Genomic DNA, 20990 nt, shown 5'->3' with positions numbered 1-20990 from the left:
ATATTTATATATATGGTAATATACAGTTCTTTTGGAGATTTTAAATAGCTTATTTTGTGATATTTTGTCAAGGACAATTTTAAACTAAATATTAGCCTTCAAAAGAGTAGGTTAAATCGTCATTTCTTTATTCTTTGGCTGGCAAAATAAATTTGTTCAGGTCAGTTTTAGATCCTCATAAAAATATAATTATAATTATTGATAATTACTTAGGTACCTTTATATTTACTTAATTGATAGAATAACCCTGCAAACCAACGATCCCTTTTTAAGCGTTACAAAAATTTAAAAAATCAAAAGTATAAAACATATAAACGTAATAAACAAAAATCACGCATCATTATATGTCTAACCGTACCTAATAATATTTACCTAAAGTTTTTTTTTTCATTACGGCCTTTATTAGATGTTTTATATTACTTTATTCCTGTTTGATATTATCTTTTTATTGTATATTATTAATATTTAATTCTAAAATAGAGGCTTACGGGTAAAGCACCCAGCGAAGCCCAAATTATCAAATAATATTTTGAAATGTGTTAAGTCACTGTATCTATCTATTAAAAATAGTTTTACAAAATTTTAGCCAGAAAAAAAATTCACCAATTACGGTTTATAAAAACAGATTAATTATTTTTCAAAAAATTACCCCGTTACACTAAAGGGAAGGAATTTTCCTATTTACTTATTATTCAGCTAATTTACCTACTAAGTAAATTAAATTTATTATAATGGTTTGCCATTGATGTTGAGGTTGTTACAACCAGATATTCAGATTAAAATACATATATCATTTTGTGTGTGTAGGTAACCTACATAATAGATACCTTTTTATCTAGTAGGTATATTTGTGTACGGTTGTATTTGACGAAATTAAACACATTCGGCGACAACTTCCGGCGAAGGTAATACATATTTATTATAACTACCGATGCAATTATTATTTTTTATAATAAAAATTAATAATCCCAAAAGAGCGATTTTCTAAAATGAGTAATATTGGTAATAAATACTTGTATTTTCTAGATAGATAGGTAGGTACTTAGTTATTGGAGTGGTTTGAACCGTCTTTACTAGCAGTATTATTTTTAGTAGAAAAAATCGGTAACTATTCATTACACGAGTACGTCAAAAAGTTGCTGGTCATCTGAGATCTAATTTGATTATTGTGACGTACGGCATTATTTGGATGCACGTGATAAATGATAATCATCGATCTGCCAATGGAGCGGGAACGCATTCTATTCGGCCAGTCAGCCCGGCCCATCCTACGATGCTTTATGACCCACCTACCTCCTCCTCACCAAGTAACGCACAAACCTCTGCGCGTCTCCCTCCCGCAAACCTGATTCATGCCGACCATAAATCATCGGTCTCTCTCGCGCCAACAGAAATAGAACAAGCGTGTCAAAAACTTGTATGTGTCCGTTGTGTAGAAATCCCCCTTCTTCTAAAACGATATCCCCACCGCGCTTAAAAAAAGCACCAATTAAACTTAGATTATAAGTAAGAAATGCTTTAAAAATGTTGAAATTTATAATCATTGTCTCCACTTTTTTGGTGCGGTGCCAACATACTGTACATTTTACTAGGTGTCGCGAGGACTATCAAGCTTTTAATCCCAGCCAGATTAATAAAAACACTATTTAATGCTTTATGTGCTCTTAATGAAAATGCTCGTTCTAGCGCATGCTGAACGAGACTCAACTCTTTCCTTTTTTACTAGTTGGTGTGTTTTGATCGCTTGACAAATAAAAGCGGTAGGGGTAGATCTGGATCGTTTTTGTATTCGTAATTTTTTGGTCTCGTATTTTTCAAATGGCAGCTTTTTGTGCCTAGGTTTTTCGGTTGTGGATGTGTTTTGTACGGAGGATTGCGCTAAGGCTTTTGTATGGGGAGATCGCTGGGTATTAAATTTCAAAACGCGCGCAGAGCCATCTATTGTCGTCACTTAGAATCGGTTCTCGGCTACGTTCGGTCACACTTAGGTGGAAGCCTTTAGCGATGATGTGTTTATACTACGATATCACTCAGTAACGTTGAAGAAGTTGTATAGCGAATACGTACCGTGGAAACCGGACGGACTCGACGGAAAACGCGAACATTATTTAGACGGAAAACTGTTTTATTAATTCGAGTGTGATTATAAAAACGGAGTTATTTTAAAATTCAAATACATTTAATTTGGAACGATAATTCTAATTTTTAAAAGTGATAACTGGTGCTTTTGTTTTTTATGCTTACTTAAATATATTTTGTTTATTGATAAAATTTATTACACATTTGTGATTTTAAATTCATTAATTTTATTCACATAGTGAAAACAGTGACATTCCAAATAATAATATCGTATTATTATGACATAAATACTAGATAATAAAAGTGAGTGACAAACAATTTAGTGAAAAAATAGTTAACAGTGTAATTCAGTTTGTGAAAACCTTCAACATCAGCAACATTGGAAAATGTAAGTTTTTAAAAAACATTTTTGAATTTCGAATAGAACGCGATCCTTTTCCCGCTCCTCAAATCGATTTGAACGTCGCCAGAATGACGTGTTTGAACGCATGGGAAAATTTGCAGATAAAATATTATCACTGTGGAAAAATTTGCATAGCAATCTTCTAACCTGTTATTATTCATTAACATGTAATTAATTAATAAATGTCTTCTGTGTTTGTTTGTTTAACTGTTTTATGGCTCTCTCTCATGCTATATTCGTGTATGACGAGTAATAATAATAATATTTGGATAATTTGTATAGCGCCGGTTTTGTGCAAAAATCACCTAACTACAAAACTATAGTAACAACAAAATGGTGCGTAGATTTTTTTTGATTTCCAAAATTTACTTAATCCCTTTGCAAAGGCTTAAGTATTTTTTTTACTCTTTGGCTTGATCCACAAAAACACGTTAAATCTTTGAAGAATCTATTAAATTAATATCTTACACTATATAGGTACCTAGCGTGGATGATAATAATAATTATAATTGGATGACTTGTATAGCGCCGTTTTTGTGCAAAATCACCTCAAGGGCGCTGTACAAACTTACAATACATTTCTACAGTGATCTATGATATTATTTAACTATTTATGGAGATCATATACTACAGTACAATACTTACAATGATAGGATAGGTAGGTTCTTACTTATTTTAATTCTTAATTTATTAACTGGCACTATTTTTTTAATTATAATATGCTATAGTGATGAATAACAGTTTCTGGACGTTCTCATGCCAAAAGTATTTTAATAATTTAAATTTGGGGTGTTATGCCGTGTTGCGCTACTTCCTTACAGTATTACAGTATCCATCATCACAACTACCCTTACGATGGACACTGTAACACTGACCAAAATTTTGGATAAATTAGGTGGTAGCGCAACACGGCATAATTGCCCAAAAATAAATCACTATAGTTTCTGGACTCATTTAATAACAACAACAATATTTGAAACATTTAAAGGCCAGGTAGTTAACAATAAATAAGAAATAAATTCCCGCAAATATCTCGGCTAAGCGAAATATTAATAATTATCTTTCCAGCCACAAAGGTCGGTCGTGAAATCGTTGGGACTGAAATGTATGGAAGCTATAGCCATGAGTTTAGCGACGACTCCCACCCGGTAGGTAGGAACTAGGTAGAGACCTACCACCTATAGTACCACCTAATGGGATGTATAAGGCTCTCAGGGTGCTAGAAGGCTTCGGCGATGTTGGGGAGAGGGAAATGTCGGGAAACCAAAAGGGTAGTTTCATCCCCGACGGGCTTAGCAATCCCAGTAGACTTGGATTATTGTAAAAGTTCAGAGAAAATTATGTCAATTGTGAAAATACCATTTTGAAAGCTTTTGCGAAAACTTCAGAAAATATTTATTGTTTCTATGTTGGTTATATCTTACAGCAGCTAACTAAATTACAATGTTATAAAAAAAAACTTTTCTATCTATCGGGGTTACATTGCATAGTTAAACAGCTATAAATCAATCTCCAGTCAAAATGATCAAAATCTCCAAGAGGGTGAAAATTAACTTATACCTACATATGAAGATGAAATTCAATGTAATTTTATACTTAAGTGCCAATGTATAGAAGACTGTTGATAAATCTTAAAATCGAATACAATTAATCTTACATCCACTACAAAGCTTATATCTGAACTGAATTTTTTTTATCTAGATCGATGCAAGCATTGTCCAATTTGAATTTTGTTTCTACTATGGGATATTGAGCTTTTATATGTCCGTTAAAAATTAGACGCCGTACTTTGTGTTACATACAACATTACACAAGAAAAACATAAAACACAAGAAATTAATACAGTTTAATACATTTTAATAATACCGATCGTTACCGATTGTTACGTGTCAAGTATGCTTTTTTAGTTCCTATTCTTAAAGTATATTTTAATTGAGACTAATTAAAACTTTCTCAATAAATTAGCAACATTAATTTGTGCATAACAATGATTGGTTAATTTGCATAGCAAGGTTTTTGTAAAAATCGTCTCAAAGGCGCTGTACAAATGTGATATCCTAGGACCTATTTCGAATTTTGTACAAATTTTAAACTTCTAAAATTCCAAAAGCTCACTGGGTCTTGTTTAGGATAAAAATCTTGGCTTCTCCAAGTTAAAAGACGGGTCTGGAAATGAAATTCTTATCGGCTAAATGAATTTCTTACATGTCGACGCTGAATTTTTGAAACAATCATTGATATGTCTCTATGATAGGCACCTACAATTTCCCGAACCTCCAAAAACAGAGTTTGCAGCATTTTTTATAAAACGGAGTTATTTTTTATGTAGGTTCACTGATGTAATATTTTTATGAATTCTGCCATATTGTTATCATTCTGACCAAAGGAATTATTGATAAAATGTACATAAATGGTTGGTAAATAAAAGTTAACGAATAAGTTAGTTAACCTTTTTATCAACTCAATACACCAGTTTTAGAAAAAAAAAATAAGAATATTTTTTAGCACATTTCAGTAAATAAAGGTAATAAAGAAACTAAACAAATGTTTTTTAGGTATCTTCAACTTGATTTACAACTTCCATTTAAGCCGTTGTGATTTTTTCTAAAGCGAAACTTTTCTTTGAAAAAGTTTTTTGCTTGTGTCTAACCAGTGAAAGCTAGAATAGAATGCAGCATGCTAGAAACGAGTGCAATAATATTGCTAGAGTTTTAAATCTTCTACACAATTTGACATTTTAAAGCAAACCCATGTTATATAACCAATATTTTTTTAAATGTAGGAGATAGGGTATTTGATTATGTGCCAGTTACCTAATGTGTTCTTTTTACTGGTACTGACGAAGTCAAAATAATAGATTTGTTTTAGTAAATACCTTCCGAAACAACTTGCAACAACACATGCATTACTATCAGTTAAAAAATCTATTATAGATCTCTCTTTGTTTTACATTTAAAACTTTCCACACAAAATACTTTGCAGCTTGATGGATGCAAAATAATGATGCCCTTTATATTAACCACAAAATTCCAAGAAAAATATTACTAAATAGCCACCTAGGTAATTGCGAAAGATTTCGGTAAAAGGGAATGCCGTAGAGCTTTTTTAAATGGAACCATTATCATTTACAACCTGAAATTGCACAATTGCAACGTTAATCACCTTTCTTTTGTTACCTGCTGCAACACACTTTTTAGGACTACAAAGAGCCCTTTATCGAAACAAAACTGACCACAAACTTATCGGTCTGATTTTACCTGAGGCCTATCTTTTTAAAGCACACTTTTGAGCTTTTCTGAACAAAAATATTAATTTCTTTAAATTATTTTTTTAATTGAACCGTTATGTTCTTACGCGTATTCCTTTTCCATGTAATCTAGCTAAGTTTTTCTTCATTTTAGCTATTTATTCTTTACTTGAAGCTATATCGTTTATTTCCTGAAATTGTTTAAATGCATTATATTATGGATCTAGAATTGTTTTCCATCCACGAAAAAGCAAAGTGCGTATCAAGTATGGCAAGAGTTATATCGTAAAAAGCACGTCATACCATAATCGTTCGCAATTAAAATTCTTACACTTCTAGAGCATCTAGATATTTGCTAATTACTTTAAAATACTGCAATCACTTGATGCGTATATTTCGCATATATTTCTGCGTAGATACATAATTTTCTGAAAGCTGTGAACCGATTCGTTTTAAGAGCTCGTTTGTAATGTATAGCAAAGCAGTTTTTTGTATTTATTAGTTACTTCTTCAAGTTGTAGTTATTCAAACGAAAACGATACACTTAGCGACGCAATATTTCTCATGGATAAAAAAACTACAAATTGGGTAAAATATTATTGTAGTAATATTGCATTACTTATCATGCTAAATATTGCAAATGTTTAATAAATAATACATATTAATAACACTCCAATATGAAATATTGTATTAATGAAACATTACTAATCACTTGATGTTAAAGATCGTTGACATTTAAAAAATGTAAATAAATAACTATTACCCCAATTCTTAGCAGGGGTATGCAGAGAGGATAGATCGCAACACATTCATGTCTCGACACACACTCCTTACTTCATTCACATTTCTTATATCGTCTCATACATACTATTTTTTTGTTCTGACTCTTTACACGACCTGACTTAACTTTTTTAATCACTTGATCGTGCCATGTATTCGTGGGGAGTCCGAGACTTTTTCTACAATTAGCTTTTTACTATATTTTACTTATCTATGTCCTTTCTTGGTCCATCCCCTCTACACGCGCAAAGGATGTAAGCGTTCCTTTTTTAATCTCACCCTTATTCTTACATCAGTCTTGCATTTTTTCCATGTATTTAACTAATCCCATTTAAATTTAAATAATTCAAAATAATAGTCCATAGCAGGCTAGTTATTTGTAAATCAAAAGACGTGTTGTGAGAAATTGTATTTGCAATATGAAAATGGTCTAAACTAAAAACTTACCTTTTTAAGCTGTCGTACCCTTAAATTAAATATACCAATCCTAAGAGAAAGTCCAGTTATATTCAATTTTGCAACTAAGTCCTAAATCCTGTATCTAAATTTCGCCAATAAACAATTAGATAATGTTAATTAAGTGTTAATCTCAAGTGACCTACCTGGTAAGTATTGTACTGTATATTTTCTCCATAAATAGTTAAATAATAACATAGATCACTGTAGAAATGTATTATAAGTTTGTACAGCGCTCTTGAGGTGTTTTTGCACAAAAACGGCGCTATACAAGTCATCCAAGTATTATTATTATTATTTATCAAAACTTTCTGGGTATTACTACTACTTAACTTTGTATTAAAAGTAATAATAATTTAAGATATTTATTATATGGAATTAGTTTTTCTTATAAACAATTATCTCGTCATTTCTAGACCTACATGTGAATTACTTAATCTGTTAAGTGGCGTTTTGTGACATTTAATGTGAGCAATTAAGACACATGATTATGTATAATTCAACATTATTTTGCATATTTTTAGATGAACGGAAGAAACGATATCTTTTTTTCTGATAAAAACGGTTATTTATTGTCGTTAAAATAAATTATTTAGATGTTTTTTTTGTTGATCTATGACACAATTTGCTGACCCGCTGCTACGCTGATAACTTATTAAATAACGTAGGTATTAAAGTTTATCATTGACCTAAATAAAATGTGATATTACTAAGCAAATCCAGTAGAGAATATTCTTATTTTTGGATATCGAATTTCTTTTGACATTCTGATTAACGGGTTTAATGTTATTAAAAGTACGTAGGCAAGTGTTTTTTTTATCTTAGATACCTTCTTATAGCAAAGACAACTATGGTCTTAGAGAAAAAAAGGTTACTGATTGCATTTGTTGGCCTCCGTAATTAAGGGATAAGGCTCTCAATCAGCAAGTTGGAAGTTGCGGGTTCAATTATTACTTATTCTCAATTTACTCATTTAAAATAATATGTGGTATATTTGTGGCACGTGTCAGAGTGGAAAATATTATCAATATCGCCCTGATGTAAGACCACCTTTTAGAATTGAAACGTTGCTTGTAAAGACTTTGGGCATATTTGGTGACCAGATCTAAATAGCCAGGTACTCCTCATTGCCTTCGGCCTCCCAACATACCCCAATTGTGGTAGCCATAGTCTCACTGGCCAGAAACGATTAGCAACAGTTGGAACTTTTGGTGCGGTTTCACATTACAAAATGTTTAAAAACATTGTTTGAAACATAAATATACCTGAAATCCAAGGAACTCAAAGAGGGGTTCAGAAAACTTGTTATAAAATTTAAACTTAACGGAAAAATATTTTGGAGAACGAATGATGATGCCTGACCTTTTCAATGGGTATGCAATTTCGTTGAATTTCATCAGCGCTGTTAATCTTAACCTCTAAAAACATAACTACCTACCTAAATTTAAATTTTTAATAACGTCAATACTTATTACTTGCCTATTGGGCGTCTTACACTACGTTTCTTTTCATACCGACCCTCATATGGAAACTATATTGAGATCCGTAAGAAAATCTTTGCTTTAAAAGAACATTATTTTCATGCTTATGATTTCATATAGAATACACTTTAATATTTGGGACGGTGCTAAATCTTAAAAAAATAACAACACATTGAACAAAATCATAGATCACATGAAAATATCAGTCTTATGCTTTTGCTGTTGCTACATATTATAAAAAACAAGTGAAATTCGCAATTCCGAAAAGTAATACACATTCACAATAATTTAATAAACACGTATTATTATGGTATTTTTTATCATAGTTTTAAAAATAAAATGAAATTAACATGCGAAATTTCCGTATAATTAGGTAGTTACTTGCGTAAAACAATGAAAGATGTTAAATAATATCCGCCATCTTAAACTATAACAAAAATGTTAGGTACCAAAATAAATCAAGTCTTTTTTCATCCCAAATCCATATAAAAAGAAGACCCACGTGAAAACTGGACAAAAAAAACCATGGTTTAAAACGACCATTACATTCTCTCATAAATGATTGGGGACATTTTTAATGTCAATGTATCCAAATTTAAAAGACATTAAAATGAATTTTATTTAAAATCATTTGATTCCGTTAGGTAATTCATTCCAAATCTCAAAATGTTCATATTATTACCTACTTTCCTGGGTAGGTTCTGCGTACTGTCAGGAATAAATAAACTGTTAATATTTTCAAACAAAACCCTTGATATTTTTCACCAATTAATATTTTGGTAAGCTAGTAATATGGGAGCGCGTTGAATTTTATTAGCTGAAGCAATTTGTCTGTTCAATTAGTAATCCGGTTAAAAACGGGATTGCAGGCCGTTTCCTGATAAACTTAGTGAATTCCTAATATATCGGATCACGTTTTCATGCACCTGCATCATCCCTTAAAAATATATAATGATAAAATGCGAAAATATTATTATTTTCATGAACACGTGTTCCGATATAGTGATGATAAATTTATCAGGAAACTTATCAATTTATTCGTCAAGGTCTTGTAATTTCGTTTTTAACCGGATTACGCTTATTTTGAAGAGATTCTTAATAAAATAGCCATAATTCATATCAGTAAGTTTTTATCCGTGTAAATTGTTGTTTTTTCTCCCAATATTTTTAGAGGTATCTTCATGAACACAAAGAAAATAACTAGTCGCATAATGAATATTCATTGTCTAACACAAATCTGATTATATAATAAACATTACACGATAATTATGTGAAATGGATTATGCAATTATAAAATGAAATTGCTTCTAACTACCTATGAATTGGAGTAAATATCTACTTAGGTATTTGGAATATTTAACCTGGTATCCGACACTTTTTTAATGAGTGAGAACCACCTTAATAATATCATGCAGGTACCTTTGGCTTATTGTTTTTCTCTAAAAAAACAATTAAGTCATTACATAAATAATTACTATAATCACCATACCTACTTAGAGATTTCACAGAAGATTAAATTTAAATATAAATTTATACTGTATGAATAAAAAATTACGAATAAACTTAATTAAAAGTGTAAAATAGTACATTATATTTAATTTCGTTGTTTTTTGATTTATGGAAATTAATAAAATCTATCTTGGTTTGTAGGTAAATCGTATAATATCAGATCTAACACACAAGTTCGGTGTTATTTTAATTGGCACTCAAATTTATGACTTCCTTCAGGTTTTTCGGAGATAGAAAGCACACAAAAATTTATTTTAAATGACATTTAAAGCTAATTGTTATTATTATTTAATTTTATTTTTATACATTTTTTCAATTAAGAAATTTAACTTAACTTAACTTCTTAGATTAACTGCTTAGAAAGCAACTATGCTGACAATAATTACTCCATCAATTATTATAATAACGGCTGCATAATTTAATTATACCTATTTACAAAATACGTACTAAAAATGCCTCATAAGAATGAAGAAGAAGAAGATGTTACTAAGAATAAAAATAACGTAAAAAGAAATAACTTAAATTTAATAAAAAATTAAATTTTACGTACGTAACTTTATCACGTCACATCACTAATAATAATAATTTTTTATTTTTTTATTGAAATTTTTTTGGATACATACAGGTACATACATAATTATACAAAATATAAGGCAGTAACAAAAAATCCCACAAAGGAAAAGCGTGTGCGTGGGCATTATACCTAAGTTATGTATTCAAAACAGTGGTGGTTACATTATCTATGGTTTAAATGAAAAAAGAAATATGAATAAAGAAAAAATATATATAGTATATAAAGTTAGTTTAATATGATTTTAGTGGGGTTTTTTGGGTATTTAATAAAAAAACAGTTTAAAAGAAGTTAAATTTTTTTTAATTTAGATGGTAAAATATTATCAAATATAGGTATCATATTCGTAGTATAATTTACAGAAAAAATTCTCTCGCTTCCAGATACTTTTTTACCCAGCTTTTGACATTTATTTTATGCGAGATTAGGTTTTGGCACATCTTGATAGAACTCGGCAAGGAATTAAACAATTTTGGGCCAATATAGTTAATGTGTCTTTGAGCTAGCCTAGTTTTGCAGTGATGCACTGTGTACACGCATATGTCGCATATGTTATGTCTCTGGCTAGAAAGATTTGGATTTTTACAGAAATTATAAGGACGAGTAGATATAAATTTAAGACATTGGACACAGTATATCTGCCTTAGTTCCATAATGTCAGTTTCCTTAAACAATTGATCGGTGGGATATATCTTGGTCTTCTGGTGCATTATCTTAATGATAGACTTCTGAATAATTTCTAGATAATGAAGCGATTTTCGATTATAGCAGTTATAGTTCTCTTTTTGTTTTTAACGAGATAATTTCGTAGGTAAATATTATCAAGGTTTTTAAAAACTTATGGTAAGAAATATTTTACCAGATATAGCGTGATATGTACCTATTTTGAACCTTATTTTATGTGAAACCTTAATAATTTCTGTATATATCCACATTTTTTAGTTTATATCTACTCAGAAGGAAAGAACAAAACAATGTACTCTTTCAACTCATCGCCTTGCACTGCACTGGGAGGGATGGATTCATAAGTATGTCAGACTCACATATCTACTCCTAAGCATGAATCGACACACGGACCCCCAAATTCGTACACGGAGAAAACTTACTGATATAAAATTTAGTTATTTTATTATAAATCTGGACAAATTATTCGTTTTCCCGTTAAAAATGGGACTGTAGGCCTATAACGAATGATTTCATAAATTTCAAAACAAACTATCAGTAATCCACAAAAATGTTATTAGAAAGTTGAAACACGTGTTCTTCAAAATAATAATAGTTTCGTCCATAATCGTGTCCATTATTTGTATGTGAACAAGTGCATCTGCGTAAACAAGTGATCAGATATATTCTGAATGACTAATATTTTTTTGGGAAATGATCAATCACTCAGATTTATTAAATTTTCTCGATAAAAAAGGGCGTACTCATTTTCTTCGTATATGTACACTCACACCTTTTTGCTTTCCTTTCTTCTCCCCCATTTCCTTAAAAAAAACCCTCCAGATGCGAATGTGAAAAAAAAAAAAAAATTATTCTATTCTAAATTCAATCTGCTTTAGCAGAACTGACTTCCCAGGTACCTAACTATGTACTGTTCTTTAGAATAAATATTGTATATTATAGTACGTAAATAAATACCAAATAATATCCATAAATTTGTTTAACCCTACATCTGAGAAATTGCAAGTTTTTGTTATGATAACAACAACTTTATAATTCCTTCAATATTTTAATTGTGAAGTATTTTTTTCCCATGTCTGGGTCCTTGCGTCGGACACTAGTCGCGCATTTGTATGGGAAATATGCCGCGCATGGCGTTTCAATGCATTATTCAATGCCTGAGCGGCCGTTGGGAGAAATGACCAGTCGTTGGTAGACGAACTAAATTATTTTTTAAAAGTAATGCATGAAAACAAAAACACAGAAAAAAATAATCTAATTTAAATTTATGTATCGATACCCACGTATTTTAGATATCGTGCAAAATTAAAAAAATATATATAGTTTTTCTAGTTATGAAATGTATTAAGTATCCTATTAGTAATTGAATAAATTAAGTACATAAACGTAGGTTGTTGCATGTTATTATTGACTATAGAGATGTCTTGTTTTATTTATAATATTTGGCATTTTGTCTGTCTGTAAATTTGTTACGTTCCGGTTCCGATTCGAGATGGTGGCCGTTTTAATGGTTCGGTAAAGGGTATTAGTTCAAATGTCAAATCGTCATGCTTACTTATAAATCTAATGATTTCAGAGGATAATTTGGTTTTGGTAAATAAGAGAATTTTGGAAAATATTTTTTTGGAACGTTCATAAAACTACAAGTTTAACATTATCAGAGAAAGATAAAACAACTGACTTAAAATATGCTTACCACAAAAATCCTGTGAGAGACCACCATTCAGGAACGATATTTCACTTTATGGCTTTAGCTACATTTTGTAATAATTTCTGAATGGCCTACAAGACATTCCTGCAACGTTCCTGGCGCTTAATCTTATGAAATTGTCAACAGCCCGTTGGGTGGGAATCTCAGCTAGTAGTCAAATGACTCTAGTTGGATGCTGGCAGAGGGCACCGATATTTTTTACAAGACCTGTAGGCACCTACTACAAATCTTAGAGTTGGTAGACATCACATTATTATTTTCAACATCATATTCTAGCTTCCTCTTCTTCTTTTATATATAAAAAAAGGCTGTGTTCATAATGTCTGTATGCCCTTTAGACTCGACACAAACTGATTTAGCTGAAAATTTCAAAGTTTGTTCTTATTAATGTCAGAAGTGTTTAGAGAGATGTTTTAATGGTAGAAGAATTCGGAGACGCCCAAGGAAAGCTCAAAATTTACTCCAGACCATTTATTACCTCGAACAACGCTGGGTACACGTCAGCTAGAATTTATAACATATCACAAAACAGGGTTGCCAAATTATTGACCTACTGGCGTCAAGCAGTAGGTTATTCTGTATGCTGTGTCTGCAACAAACTTATCAGCATTTTTTCATGAAATTTTTGGAATATGTATTAAAAAGACGTCAGTATTGAAAAAAAAAAGTTTTTTTTTTAATTTTTGAAAAAGGTTTACTACGACTAATAAACAATGAAAAGTTGACCGTTGTTGGTCGTAGTGTTTATCTTTCAGTTACTCGCGACGTATCTTCATCTAAAAATATTTATTCCGTAGATAAGTAGCTCCTCAGTAGGTAACTGGCGGATAGCTGGTGGGTACCTATCTGGTACCCTCTGTCGGTTACTGACATTAACCCAACCAAGTGACCGACACGACGACGGACAGCTGATTCCTTTCTTTGCGGGATCTAAAAACAAACTTTACAGTTCAACCCATAAATGAAACACACCATCGGGGTAACTGTGGCGTTAACATTATTATAAATGTACATATTAACCGATGGAAAAGGGACTCATGCCCTTCTTTGAAGCCACTATACTATCATTATTTCTTTAAAAAATCTGTAACATATTCAAACACAACTTGGGTATGCTTTTCGTAAAAAAATAAATAAAATATTACGTATTACATCCCGGTTTGACTCAAGTATTCACTTTTTTCGTGGTAATGTTGTCTTTTTACAAATATGGAGCAAAATCATGGCTTCTAGCTTCTTGTGAATTTTAAAATATTTTTCTCTCGTGAAAAATTGTCTTCACAACATAAAGCTATTTTACTACATCGTTAATAATTGCTACCACATTTTTCGGGCTACTTTGAAATGCGACTGATTAATTAAATTTTCCTGCAGGTATCTACTTATATTCTGAAAAAAGGTTTCATTAGTCAATAGCTTCGTCCACATGAAGCGATGAGCTTCCAACTTGCAAATAAATAAGTAAGCAGTCAAAAGAGAAAAATCACGTGTATGAAATCAATTGTGGCTAAAATAGTGTATTAGGGTCGCCCATTTTCAAGTATTTATTAGTTTATTGCTAATTGGGAGCGGCTCAGTTCCCAGTGGAGGCGCGCGCGTCGTATGGACCGAACCAATAGGAATTAATTTGATTGCTTCCAGTTAGTTATAAAAGTACAAAAAAGTCTTTTGTAACCTTCTTTCTGAACTGTGTTAAAATATATTGTCGAGATTACCAAAAGCACGATCTGTTTTTGTCCGTTTTATATCACTTTATTTAACTTCAATCAATGTAACAAACAAATGAATAGAACAAAACAAAATATTAAATTATTGGGCTTAACTTCTTGAAACTGAAATCTCATTGTAACATTATTTAATCATTGAAATTATAGGTAATCAAGTTCTTTTTTTTAGTAAAATAAATTTTATAAATTGCAATTTTGTATTATTTTCTTGACTACCATACTAGGCTCATGCCCGTATTATGGTAGACGTTTGTAGTAACTAGAGAAAAAATATTTTTTAGAAACAAGTAATAAAACATCAGGAAAACTAAACACATAATACGTACGTTAACCAAAGCAGAATTTAAAATAAAGATTGAAATGAGACGAACCGATATTTTAAAGAAAATAGAAATGTAAATCTAAATATTACAAAAGTAAGATTTAAATAATACTTCACGTGAATCTATACAAACTATATCATATGAAACTCCTTTTAATAATTTTTGGGTATCTACCTAGAAGAGAACATGTTTATGGTTACATTTTCAGTTAGTGGTCTTAGAAAAAAAAATCGTCACCTTTCAAATATTCAATGTTTAAATTTTATTTCAATTAAATTCGTTAAAATTGGTTAAATTAGAGAATACTAAAAAAGTTATTTAACTACGAAATATATCTATTCAAAATAATTTGCTCGTGTTCAGTATTAAAGGAACTTTTTGTGAGTCGTTTGTAACAATATACCTATCTTGCATCTTATTATCACAAAACATAGTATTATATCTAAATTTTGAGATGTCAAAACCTGTTTAATAATTGTTTAAGTAATGAACTTTGATCTTTAGCTCAGTAAGGAATCATGCTGTGCTGTCAGCCACCCAACATAGCACACCCAGCAATTGCGTGACAATTGAATTAACCGGCCAATACAGGGAGAGTAGATCATAGCCGAGGTGGAATGAACGTTTGAGATTTCTATTATGGCTCCAAATCAGATCCGTATCTCAACCTATCACGCTAGGTCACAAAAGCGTGAAAATTACGCCCACGTTTGCGAAAAATAATTTAAATTTCCACCTATTAAAAAAACACTTTGATTTATATTCATACCGTGGCAATTTTTGTACATAATGTTCTTTAGACATTATGATGAATTTATTACCGGGCATTGAGAACAGTTGTAGGTATCCTAGAAAGCCTGTACGTAATCGTTTTTAAATGTTATTTTTGATTAAAGCCCTACTTTTACATAACAATAAAAAATAAATAAAATAAAGCTTAAAATTAAAAAAAAACTTGTTTTGTTATTACCACATTAAGTTTAAATATCCCTTGAAATTGATATAACATGAATAATAAATATATAATTATATTGTGAAAACGTTAGAATATGCATAAATTTTTATAACGCGTTATTTACGTTAGCCAAAAGTGCTGAAATAATGTCGCTTTGATTGTGTCAAGATTTAACTCGAAAATATAACGTGATTTAACGCAACTATAAGCTCATTGCCCAGTCTATGTATTCATTAATGACGCACAAGAGTTCCACATGCAAATGAAACAAACAAAAATACTAGTTTATGTTGTGTCTATCTTCTGTAACACTGGTTTAATGAACTCAAATTTGCTTTAAATTTAGGTGTCCTTAAATATAAATGAAAATGTGCTATGTGATGAAATCAGAAAAGTGATGAAGTAATATTTTACTAGAAAATTATTTTTAATCGATTATTTTTCTTGAAATCTTACCACTCTGCCATGGATTCAGTTTGATTACCTGCAATGTGGTGTTAATTCTTTTCTTATCTTCTTTTAGTCCGCAATCTTATAAAAAGCATTGAAATCTGGTTTACTTGCTTACCCTTGTTAGATAAGTTTAACAGATATCCATCGTATATCTCGACATTAATTAATAATTCATGCCACACCGCGAAGTGAGGAATCTCATGTGTGTCCATCTTGGTTTTGTCGCTTCGCGCAGGAATATAAATAAATAAATATAAACAACAGTTTCCCGCGTGGACAGGATTGATCGATGAAAAAAATCGCATGATCTCTTGTTACAGTCAACAAAAGTACTCGTGACAAAAATGGATCGGTAAATTGTTCACGGCCAATCTGATTGACACGTAATCTGATTATATCTGGATCAAGTATAGGACCATACCATATTTAGTCAATGGATCCACAATATTTAATTACCCTGTAAATTCAATGTCATATTTCTTTCTTTTTTAACTGGACTGTTTGAGAAGTTGGGTAAAAATGATATGTGATTTGAAAAATACAACAAATATAAATTTCATACTTCTGTAAAGCTGTTTACTTAAAGTCACATGGGGTAACCGTACCTACGATATATGTATTAAAATTTATTATCAATTGGTTCATAAATTAAAAAGTTACATAAAAAAGTTTACATGCTTGTCTATTGCGTACATTTGAATTTTATGCAGGGTAAGTATACGCATAACATAGTGTAAGCATACGCACTCTGCTGTCAGTCAGTGTACAATGACCTATATTGATACTTTCATACACATTTACACACGTGAATTATTTCACTGTAAAAATTGAACAATAGTTGAACTATATGTACCTAATAAATCAAAATCATTTTTTGTATAGGGGTAAGTATACGCGCACTCATAACCACTTAAGCCAACCCTATTATACAAAAATAAAGTAAACTTTTGAGTGATAGATGAATGATTGATATCTGAATGGCATTGACGGCCGGCATAGTCCAGTGGTAACGCATTGGACTGCCATTCCGAAGGTCGCGGGTTCGAACCCGGCGTGCGTAAATAAATTTTATTTGATTAATTTGTGTTATTTCACAATTAATTAATTAAAATAATATATAGTATATTTGCGGCACGTTCCAGAGTGGAAGATACTACCAGTATCGCCCTGGTGTAAGACCACCATTCAGAATTGAAACGTTGCTCCAAATGACTTTAGCCGTGTTTAGTGACTAGATCTGAATAGCCAGGTACTTCCCCACCTTCCTCTTTCCCTTCCCCACTTACCTTCAGCCTCACAACATCCCCCAATTAAGGATGCCATAGTCTCACTGGCTCCAGACGGGAGCAGTTGGGACTCTTGTGAGGTATTCACTATAAAAAAAAAAAATAATCAAAAAATGTAGTAGACCAGACCGTTCATCTTGTTTTTTTTTAGCGCTAAGTTGTTTTTTTGTAATATTGCACAATTTTGTCGTAAACATCGCCACGTACACTTACCCAACACGTACTGTTGCTCCACGTGTCTCTACAGATGACATTTCACAAAAACTGTGCTGGAAATTTCTATTCTAAATAATTTAACCAGGTTAGTCTCTAACCTACTTTAGTCAACTTTAGTCACTAGTCCTGCCACCGAGAGCAACATTGTAACATTCCTCTCATCTGCTACATTTGTATATTTTAAGAAAGGGGGAGGGGTTAAATTTTTTATAATATTTTTAGGTATTTTTGGAATAACTTAATGATAAAATATTCATCAATGACTTAGAAAAGTCAATAGCACTTTAAAATAATAAAATGGTTGTATTTATCCCATACCTACACTATCTACATTGGGTACATTTAGTTTGGGAAGAATTTTTGAAATCACTTTTAAAGATAGCAGCCAATAAATATATAGACGTTAAGAAAATGAAGATAATGTTCTGTGTGATTTCTTAGTCGATGTATACAGTTTAATATGATTATAGGGGATAGGTTTAGCGGAAGAGCAAAGCTTCGGCCAGGCTGATGTCTCGGATTCAATTCCAAAATATGACCAAATATTTTTATAATTTTTGTTTTTCAAATTTTCCTCTGAGAGTCGCTAGTATTGTCTTCAATTATTGTTATAATAACTGAGATATCAGATGTTTACTAGGAAATTGACCGGTCGGTGGCCGAGTTGACATCGCGCTTGGGTCCCACTCAAGCGTAGTGTGTTCAATTCCTCGGCTGGCTAAGTCCTCCATCACAACACAAGCAACATTTTCAGCTTACTGTGGTGGTAGTAGGAGATTTTCAAATATTGTCAGGTTATTCGTAACCCGGGAATATTTGTCTTTCTTTTAAAAAATAAAAAAAAAAATAAAAAAAAATAAAAAAAAAAATAAAAAAAATTCCGATGGACAAAAAGTGATTGGTGAAAGATATGATTTTTTTAAAATTGATAGTTGTTACGCGCCGTAATGATATATGTAGATAGTGAAATTGTGGTTTGTTCATTGGTTCAATATCTTTTGGTGGCCTATACAAATCAATCTGATCAAAATGCTCCGATAAGATTTTTTAATCAATTACAAGCGGCAAGCTTAATTGAATCAGGAAAGTTTAGTCATAAAATTAACTGGTCGATTCATGATCACCCGCAGAATCCAGGCATCGAGGTTAAAGCCTGTGACAGACCACGCTATAAGCACGCTGTGTTTTCATTACATTATTATACATTCCCATTGGCGTATAGCGAGCGATAATAGGTATGCTGAAATAGGCCAAGCCATGATGCGTATAGCGTAATGTGTCGCCTACATAAAGGGAAAGAAGCCAATATTTTAATTACTTTAAGTCACACTTTATTAAGTTACACGTATAAACGTTCTTATTGAAATACTCAGTAGCAGTTAAATGTATCCAGTTAAATTTAGTTATTAATTTTAGTTATTATTTATTTAATTATTTTGTATATTGCAGCTGATATTTCGAACTGTTTTTAAATAGTGAATCTAGTTTAGTTAAAAAATTAAGCCTAAAAACTAAAAATTAAACCTAAATAGAATTTTTAAGCTTTTTCATGTCATCTTATTTTTTAAATCCACGTGCTTCACTCCTCAGATCTTACATTCTGTAGTCTAGAATGGAAACTTTAGATCACTTTTTTTATTGTCCCTCTCAGAACAAATATCCTCTCTTCTGTCAAGCCTTACCTAAAATTGTCTCTCCTCCATTCAGCATCTCATCTCTTCTAAGTCTGGATTCGACTCCAATCTTCAATATCCTTTTGAAATTTGTTGAAGTGAAATGACACTAAACTGTGCTATATAAATTCCATGTTATTATTATTATAAAAACATAAATAAATTCACTTCCATAATTTGAAATGTTGGTCTAGAACACCCTTGAAGGGCGAAAGCCAGAAAAATTTGGAATAATAAGGTGAGTTTGTAAAATATTGTTCAGTCCTAAAATCAAATTATATAAATAATTATCAACTGTAATTATGTCACTAGACTTCTGACAAACGTAATTTCAATGGAAAAGGAAGATAAATTATCATCTGTAAAAACATACAATGTGCATTGTTTTTTTTATATTACCTATGTCTTTTAAAATCTTATCTTCTCCTCGCTAAACTCTCTCAGAAAGCTCTGTTTATCCAAATTTGTTTTCTGTATCTGTTTTTTACATAATTAGATATGGTCTAGGAAGTCATATTTGTACAGCACCTTTGAGGTGTTTTTTACAAAAATGACGCGATATAAATTGTATCAAATGCTTACCAATTTCTTAACTAGAGTTTCTCTCTGGTATCAGGAGCTTAGTAGTAGTAGGTACATACATATTTTGCTAAGAATTCAGTGCATTTAATGATATCCTATAGGCTTATTTTAACAGATTTTATTATTTTATTACGTGTCTAACCACAGTACTGCGCACGATATGTTTTTGACAAGTAAACAAACTACATCAACCAAATTCCAGCACATAAGTGGCCAAGGATTCTTAATAGAAACTTTATCTACATATGAGTTTTTTTTCGACCAATCTTATTTTTGTTACATTAGTCATATTCCTAGTGTGCTTACTTAGAAAATGAAGCCACCTGTTTTATCTTTAAATTAATCTTATTCAAGTCACGTTCCAATTTATATTTTTTGACAAGACAGTTTTAGAAAATAAAGATCATATCTCATTTTTTTTAAATCACGATATGAAATCGTAAGCTTTGTTTCGTAGTTAACAATTTTATTCACTTACATACGTGCTCGTTTTGAGTGACCCAGCTAAAATAAGAAGAAATCTTCAATGGCTGGTTTCGTAACGTGTGTAGACTTGAAATGAACCATGCCTCGAGATTTGTTTTAGAAAGTTGCTCTGCTCATAAGAATGAAATCATGTTGCATTGCACAAATTATTATTCAAAATTATGACCCTTTAATTTATGGACCATGTTCAAAAATGATCATTCAATGTATGCTCAAGAATTCAATTGTGCAAAAAAAACGTGTAAAAAAATATGCTGTAATAAGATACTCAGTTTTCTTCTATTTTAAATCTGTTGAAGTTTTTTTCTGGACTAAAACCTGTTCCAGCGGAAAAATCTATGCGAACGAGATGCTATTTAGCAAGAGAT

At 31.2% G+C, this 20990-nt stretch overlaps 1 protein-coding gene across 3 annotated transcripts in view; it reads left to right on the top strand.

The window, feature by feature from the left end:
- Positions 1-20990, top strand: part of LOC149417817 (homeotic protein antennapedia-like) — a 434064-nt gene that overhangs the window by 149689 nt on the left and 263385 nt on the right. Inside the window, exons 1-2 of one of the 3 annotated variants that reach the window (XM_089639456.1) lie at positions 1859-2211; positions 2319-2467. The exons of 1 other annotated variant lie outside the window; for it this stretch is intronic. The gene's annotated coding sequence lies outside the window, so the exon portion shown is untranslated. Of the gene's footprint in view, positions 1-1858; positions 2468-20990 lie in introns of those variants that run through there. One more of the 3 variants, XM_089639454.1, reaches the window with a different exon arrangement.

The sequence above is a fragment of the Hesperophylax consimilis genome, chromosome 14, assembly GCF_061612785.1.
Source record: "Hesperophylax consimilis isolate HC1 chromosome 14, BYU_Hcon_1.0, whole genome shotgun sequence".
Lineage (NCBI taxonomy): Eukaryota > Metazoa > Arthropoda > Insecta > Trichoptera > Limnephilidae > Hesperophylax > Hesperophylax consimilis.
This window is presented reverse-complemented; position numbering and strand designations above follow the sequence as displayed.